Source organism: Capsicum annuum, chromosome 7, assembly GCF_002878395.1.
Source record: "Capsicum annuum cultivar UCD-10X-F1 chromosome 7, UCD10Xv1.1, whole genome shotgun sequence".
Taxonomy (NCBI): Eukaryota; Viridiplantae; Streptophyta; class Magnoliopsida; order Solanales; family Solanaceae; genus Capsicum; species Capsicum annuum.
The window spans coordinates 223,019,650-223,028,109 of NC_061117.1; the positions used below are offsets into that span (position 1 = coordinate 223,019,650).

Sequence of the window (8,460 nt, forward strand, 5' to 3'; positions counted from 1 at the left end):
TATTTGTGCCTTATCTCTTGAAAATTAGTCAACTTGACTTTCAAAAAGTAAAACATGACAACTATTTTAAAATGGAACGAATAATTAAGATAGGAATGAGTTTATATCATTGTTGACCATTTCTCTTTGTAAGACTAATTTTGAAAACGCTGAAGCTATTTTAAATTCATTGTTTACATCCTTAATTACTTCTCCATAATCCATTCATTAAATCACATTATGGAATAATAATCTGAAGTGAAGTACAGTATTTTAGTGATTTTAGTTAAACTAGTTTAACCGCACATGTCTTGCATGTGTAACCTTTGATTATTTAAAATTAAATTGTCTTATTTATTGCGGAGATATGTAATGAAGTACAAAAAATTCAAATCACTTTTCAAATATCTTTCACACTTTAATATAATAGTGTAAACATAAACATGCATTTTAGTGTAAGCACGTATATATTATAGTTAAAATGTGAAGAATATATGTTTTAAAAGTATATGTTTATATTTACGTTATTAAATTAAAGTGTGAAGAATTTTTTTTTAAAAGTGATTTGATCTTTTTGCACTTCATCGTTGAAAATCTCTTCCATCAATAAAGTTATTAAATTTTAAATAATCAAACGTTACAGATGCAAGACACGTGCGATTAAACTAGCATGTAGAAAATGTGGAAGAGTTCGTTTTTTATGGTTCTTTGAAATTTTCACGAAGTGATAGCTAATTGAAAGTTTGTTGACCTCTGTTAAGATTTGAACATTTGATCATGGAATAGCTCATTCAACTTGATTCCATCCTTAATTAATTCATCATAATCTAATCATAATTGTTCATTCAACTTGATTCCTTCCTTAATTAATTCACCATAATCTAATCATAAATTGACATAACTGAGTGAGATGTGAGATTTAGAATAACACTTCACTTAATCTAGTGATGTGAGATCAAGTTATAAATTCTAGCAAAAGAAACTTCGTCTTCAGTTCATTCCTCTCTTTCTTTCTTTCTTTCTTTCTTTCTTTCTTTCTTTCTTTCTCTCTTTCTCTCTTTATCGGCTCCAACATTTACTGGTATCTGGTGAAGCCTCCCATCAACACCCAAATCAAAGCAACCCCACAAACCTTTATTGGCCAACTGAAATCGTTACTGAAATTCTCTCAAGGCTTTCAGTTAAATCTCTCTTGCGATTCAAGTCTGTTTTAAAATCTTGGAGTTTACCAAATATCATCTAAGTTTATCACCTAATAATAACAAAGACTACACTAACCATAGTGTTATGTGGAGTATAGCCCAACCAGAATTCAACCTTAAAGAATGTCCTATTATGGAGGAAACTAACTTGGATTATCACATGAAAAACTCTGGTATATTTTGTGTGATTAAGGGTTCTGTCAATGGATTGATTTGTCATGTCAATGAGGCAAAAGAATTATTTTTAGGGAACCCAGCATTAAGAAAGTATAAGAAGTTGCCTGATTTTAGAACTAAATTGAAGGATGATGGTCATTGCACATATGGTTTTGGATATGATGATATTTGTGATGATTATAAGGCAGTCTGTCTGTTACTTGCTATCCATGTAACTTTCAAGAGATCAATATCTATAGCCTAAAGGATGATTCTTGGAGAATGATACATTGTTCTAGGAGAGTGACGCGGTTAATTGGCTCAGGTAAGTTTGTGAATGAAAAGCTTTATTAGGCTACTAGTATTGATATAAAAAGTGGTTGGAGCATAACCTCTTTTGATTTTAGTAATGAAAAATGGAGAAAGATAGAGCGACCTTATTATGCAGAAGAGGATAAATTTCTCGTGTTGGGAGTGTTGGAAAGTAATCTATCTATGATTTATAATAATTCGACTACTCACGTGGATGTGTGGATTATGCAGTGTGAGAATAAAGTATCTTGGAGAAAGATTTTTACTATCAATTATTCTCTATATTCCGTGGATTATTTATTTTCTCACTCTTTTTTTCTGTAAAAAAGAGGTGAATTTCTGCTTATGTTTCACGATAAAATCATGATATACAATCCAAAGGATAACATAAGCAACTGTTTACATATTAATGAATTTGATTATAGTCTTTTGACGGAATTCTTTCCAACCCTAGTCTGTCCGCTTTCACAAAATGAACAAGGGACACTACAAGATTCAAGGCAACAAATATAATGATTATTGCAACTGTACTGTAAGTGATGATTTGTATAAGTTTGATTTTATGTATTTTGCAAAGGACATATTTTAAGGAGAACTTTACTAACATCTTCGTGGATATTTCATTTGACCTTTCCTTTCTAGCTACTATTTTCATGAAAAAAAATTATTTGGCTTTGTCCTTCTATTAATTTAGTTATTTGGCCAGTGGAAGGTTGTATCTTCTTTCAGTTTAGTAATAACAATAATATTAGCAAGAATGGGTTGAATTAATTAGAGAAAGCAAGAGGAAATATTTGATTGCTATGATTATGGAATAGATGCAAAAACTCGTGAACATAGAATTTTAGGAGAAGTGATAATTATGTTTTTATTTATTTATTTTTTCTCTCGAAAATAGATAAAGAAAAAACTACAATCCAACAAAAGAGAGTGTTCGATCATTAGTTTGACATACATGTTGTGGTTTTCTCATTGTTAACTTTTATGCAGCAGCATTAATCGAGGAAACTTTTGAATTTAATGAAACTTGATGAAGGAACAAAAGAAAAAATAAATTGCATGTGAAATTTTTCAATAAAATGGAGCTTGAGATGGGCATTAAATCAAAATTCTAGATCAATATATTAATCCTTATGCTCAGAAATCTAGAATATCCAATGTATGCTGATCGAGACATTGTTTTTATACCTGTAAATGGGGAAAGGGAAGAACTGCATGCCCATCAGTAATGGAGATAATTTCTCGTAAGGATGGATATCAAAGTAACTACACTAATAATAGAGCTATTTATGAAAGGAAGAAACTTTTAGGTGACGTAGATGGAGTTAGAAGAGATATGAAGTTACAATCTCATGCAATGTATTTTTCTAGAGTAATATTTAACTATCACATATTAGTTCATGGTCGGGGGCTCTGGGCCCTGCCTATATACTTACTCGGAAAATGAAGCTTCTTCTTTTGCCATCAAATGATACGCAACTATAAGTATTTATTCAAAGCTAGTATAATAGTTTACAATTTCAATATATAAGCTCAATATAAAAGTAGGATAAACCTAACTTACCTGGACATCAAAGCTAAAAAAATCTTTCCGCGAAGCTTCAAAATAATGCTACTAGAACCCAAACTTGAATAATTTGATACGAATAATTAATTAATATTAATTTTATGCTCAAATGGCGCCAAAATATATTTTCTTCGCCCAAAAACTGTTATTATAGAGTATATATATAAACGAGCAGTATATATATACACATAAGAGCACTAGCACGTTGATTTGCCTTTTTGTTAAAAAGAATTTTCTTTTGAATAAAACTACTACCAAGGGCATAGATATAGTTAAGTATAAAAGAAGATAAAACTTTATCCAAGTGGCAAGGACAAGGGACACTGGTATGGCTGCAACCACGCAATAGGTTGTTGCCCATATTTCTTCTCCACGTGTCATGACATTGGCCACAATTAATAATGTTTTACTACAATTCAGATATTGTAAAGATTCGTGATAAAATAAAAATTATTTTTTAAAATATACAACAATTAATAGAAAATTATTTCTAACAAAATCTCTATTATATAATAATATTATTTTAATATTTCTAGATTTCCTATCTCCATTAAAATATTAATGGAATATAAAAGTTATCATAAAGTAATATTAATATAACCTAACTTAAAGAATTTTATACAAATTAAAATTATTCAAGAAATGTAATAAATTATATTTCTACTAAATGCTAATTTAAATTAAGTAATCCACAATATAATTAGATATTACTAAAATTAATTAAAGAACTGCTTGAGAAGCAAATTATCAGTTCCAGCAAGTCATAAATAACTTGGGACAGTTATAGCAAATCTCTGGATATCGAAAGTGTGTGAAAATACATAAAAATGACCGTGAGGGTTATTACAGTTGCTCGTTTTGCAGAAAAAAGATTGGGGTTTCAATCTGATTGTGATGTCATATGGTACAGTTGGTTGATGGTTTGAATGTTTTTTTATTCATTCATAGAATGTTAACAATCTGATTGTGGTCGGTTAATTGTTATAATTGATTGGTGTATTTTTTGCATATACATGTTGAATGCATGATAGTATTTTTGTTGTAATCTATGAATTTTTGTGAAGGAGTAACTGTGAACCTTTTATCCAGTTACAGATATTGGTTTGTGTATTTTTTTAAAAATGTTGATAGTATGACGTTGTTCTTGAAGTTTTATCCAATTAAGTTTTTTATGATTGGTTATGTTACTCTGATTTCAGAAATAAGATTGTGCTTTCAATGTTGTTATAATATCCAGTGGCGGATCCAGAAATTTTCTTCAGAGAGTTCGAAAAATAAAAATATAAATATGTGAATAAGTCAACAAAATATAATTTCAAGGGACCTAATAGTATATAGGAAAAAGAAAAAAAGGGTTTTAAGTTTTTTTGTCGATTTTTTATTTTAACTTATTAAAAAGTTTTTTTTTTCTTATATATAGCAGGTGAGGTATGCATCTATTTTTTAATAGCTAATGGTTGAAGGCGTCCTTTTTTTTTTTTGTTATAGTTATACATAACTAAAGTAGCAGCTGTACAAAATAATTTATTTATAAAAATTATGAAGCATGGTGGGGATCGAACCCGCAACAAGGGCTATAGTGGCGCCCTAAGAAGGGGAGAAAATACCACTAAACTATGCAACAACCTTGTGTCAAATGGTTCAAAATTAATATATATACATAAATATAGATTTTCTACCTTATATATACGTCATAATTTTTTTCCGAGGGGGTTCGGGTGAACCCCCTTGCTACCACGTAGGTCCGCCCCTAATGATATTGTATGTAGCATTTGGTTGATGCTTTTAAACTTATTTTTATTCAGGTGATGGTAACAATTATAATGTGGTAGTTTAAATATTGAAATTGTTTGATATTTTTGTTGAATATGTTGAATGTATGAAAATATTTTGTTGTAAAGTATGAACTTTGAAACACGAAATTACTAAAGTTGTATCCAGTAACATAAGAAAGTTTGTGTATTTATTTGAAATGTTGAAATTATGAAAGTGTTGTTGAAAATATGTCAATGGATTGTTGATAATGAAATTTGTGTTATGCTTATAAGTAGATCTAAAGACTTTGTTGTAGATGAGATAATGTATACCGTAGATACAAAGTATAAAGGATTGATTGCTGCAATAACAAAACAATTGAAGATTGGTATTAAATCTACCAAAATTGAGATTAAGTTTTTAATAAATGATAGATGTCCACCGATGCTCATACATAATGACACTTGACTAATGGTGTATCTAGATTAAAAAAGAAGTAATGCGAATTTTTTTGCTAGTTATCCATTGTATGTGACAACAGATGATATGTCAATGAATGTTAACGAAAATTCTGAACATTCTGATATTTGTGTTGGTAACAACATGATTATCGAATCAAATCTAGATCGGCAGAAGTTATACTCAAGAAATTCAGTTTGGTTGCTTGGATTAACTCCAAATAATGAACTCATGGCTAAAGATAGAGTTGAAATAATCGAAGAGGTTACCAATCTGGTAATTGAAGTAAACCAGAGTTACATCAATAAAGAAACGATTTCGTAAGTTATGGATTTGCACGCTTTCCTGCATCAGTTTACATTTCGTAAGTTATGGATTTGCACGCTTTCCTGCATCAGTTTACATTTAGAATTGAGAGGTCTCATGAAAAGAGGCACGAGTTATTCCAACTTATAACTTACTTTCTGAAAAGAGTATATTTCTTTGGTATTTTGTTTGTATGTTCTAAAACTCTTTGTTTGATTTTAAACATATTAAACAGCTACTACCTAGTTTCTCATGTGGAAGAATGTACATGGTTTCTAAGAGTTTCAAGTACAAATAATACAAAGGTTTTCAAAATAAGAAAGTATTGTGAAATACATACATGTTCGGCATGAGATCAAATTTATGCAAGACGGCAAGGAATGACAAAGGTTATTGCTGATTTGGTGTTTCTAATTTGATAAACACTAATAGAATATACAAAAATCAATACACAAATAGACATACACTTTTATAATGACACTTACAGAACATTAAGATAATTATACAATTCTTTTTTGTGATATTTAAAAAATTAACTTCAAATATAAATTTTTGGTCCAAATGTTAACCATACACATACACATTATATGATAGATGGAGTTTGTATTAAATTAAATTTGAAACATAACTCATCGTTTCATGGACGACCAGTGTGAATCATTGTAAAACCAACCCTTCTTATTAATTTTCAATTCATCGAGCTCAAATTCAGGATTTATGATGACATCTTCAACATTGCTTTTTGTATTCCTATGATTATTCAATAATACATAATATTTATATATGATGTTATATACTAAACTCTTGAATGTATGAATTAGTAAATTAAGGTAAAAAATAAAGTGTTGCCTTTCACGCACTTTCTTCGCGTAACACCAATTTGTAAATTGGTCAACCAATATATCTGGAACCTCAAATCCAACATAGTCTTCAAATGGATGTTTTTTGTTGAAGTAAACGATGAATTTTTCATGGCTAGAACCATAATGTTGGTGCATTATCACTGGAGATTTATCAAAGATGATCGGTGATAAAGTTTGAGATTCGAATTTTGATGTTTCAAGCATCCTAAATGTAGGTTCTAGTGAGATCAGTTGAGACTCAGTAAAAAATGATAATTTTTTTAATGGAGAAAGATTGTCGCTCGATTTTGCACCAACAATATCACCACACACTATACATATAAATACATTCAAAAAGTCATGTAGAGATCAGTTTGTTACATTTAAAAAACAAAAAAAAAATTAGTATTAAGTGTAAGGGTACATAATTCATATGTTAGAACTGTATGTATTAAGGATTAACAAATTGATATCAAGTTAATGTAACATTACCATCCTTTTTAGATGCCGTATCATGAGACAATTCATCCTTCATATTGATAGGTTCATTAGAAATTTCTTCACATGTCTTGCTTCCATGTGATGTTTGCAATAAATCATCCACAGACTGAGAATCATTCTTCTAATAATCATAAAAAATAAAATAAAATTTTAAAAATAAATTCAAATAAAACTGTCAAAAATTTTACATATGCATACCCGATCTTCATTGAATTCATTAGACTTGATTCTTGGAGACCTTAATTCATTCAAAATAGTCTTGACAGACTCAACAACATATTGTTTTATCTCCGTAAACTGCTTAGCAACCTACTCATAACACAATAATGCATGTAATAGTTTTATGTAAAATAATATATTCTGTATAAGGTAAAAATCATTAAGTCAATTAAACTATTTAAACTTTATTACTGGCCTTTTTCTAATTATTAGACATTTCATCAACAACCTGTACATACATAAACATATAATTTTAATAACATCATGGGTATGACCTGTACATACATAATCATATAAATAAAAATAAAAAGGGGCATCCCAGTGCACTAAAGCTACCGTTATGCGCGGTGTCCAGGTAAAAGGAGGGATGCAACACAAGGACTTCCCAGGGGGTCACCCATCCTAGTACTACTCTCTCCCAAGCATGCTTAACTTTGAAGTTTTGATGGGATCCGGTGCGTTACTGCTGGTATGATCACAACCATAATCATATAAATATAATACAAAAAAAATACCTTTTTTCTGAAATTTCAACATTGCAACTCAGACCTAGAAAATACATGACATATATATATAGAATACATAGTTAGTAAAGTCGTAATTAAAATTTGAAAATATTTATTGAATATGTAATAAGAATATTTATGGTTTACATTTGCTAATTCGTTCTTCATATCGAAGATTTGTTCATCTCACGTTTGATGACGATATTTTTTCACCATCGACATTTGGATGACCAAAGTTGTCTTGCTCTTATTGAACAAAACTATCTTGATGTATTGCAAGAAGGTTGTACTTTACCATTTCCTCATCGGTAAAGACAATATCTTTGAATTGATACTAATATAAAAAAAAATAAGTTTAAATAGATAACAAGTACAAAATGAGAATGAAATAGATAATGATTTAGAATAATGCTTAAATATTGTTGTCTTCAAATACTCATTAAAAATGAGATCCTCCGACGACCTCCAATTTAGAATTCGAGGATTCATAACTGATTCACTTTGAATAGCAACAACTTTGTCCATGTTCAAACAACATTCATAAAATCATATTTGAAGAGCCAAATGAAATCCATCAAAGGTAAATGATGAGAGATTGGTCTTCAAACCATGACTATTAGATTTATACAATATTTTAAAGCACTCATTGTCTCAAT

At 29.5% G+C, this 8,460-nt stretch overlaps 1 non-coding gene across 1 annotated transcript; it reads right to left on the reverse strand.

The window, feature by feature from the left end:
* Nucleotides 1–7,662: 7,662 nt before the first annotated feature.
* LOC124886049 lies at nucleotides 7,663–7,781 on the reverse strand. The gene has a single exon (XR_007043198.1). It is a non-coding gene; the product is annotated as a 5S ribosomal RNA (ribosomal RNA).
* Between the last annotated feature and the right edge of the window lie 679 nt (nucleotides 7,782–8,460).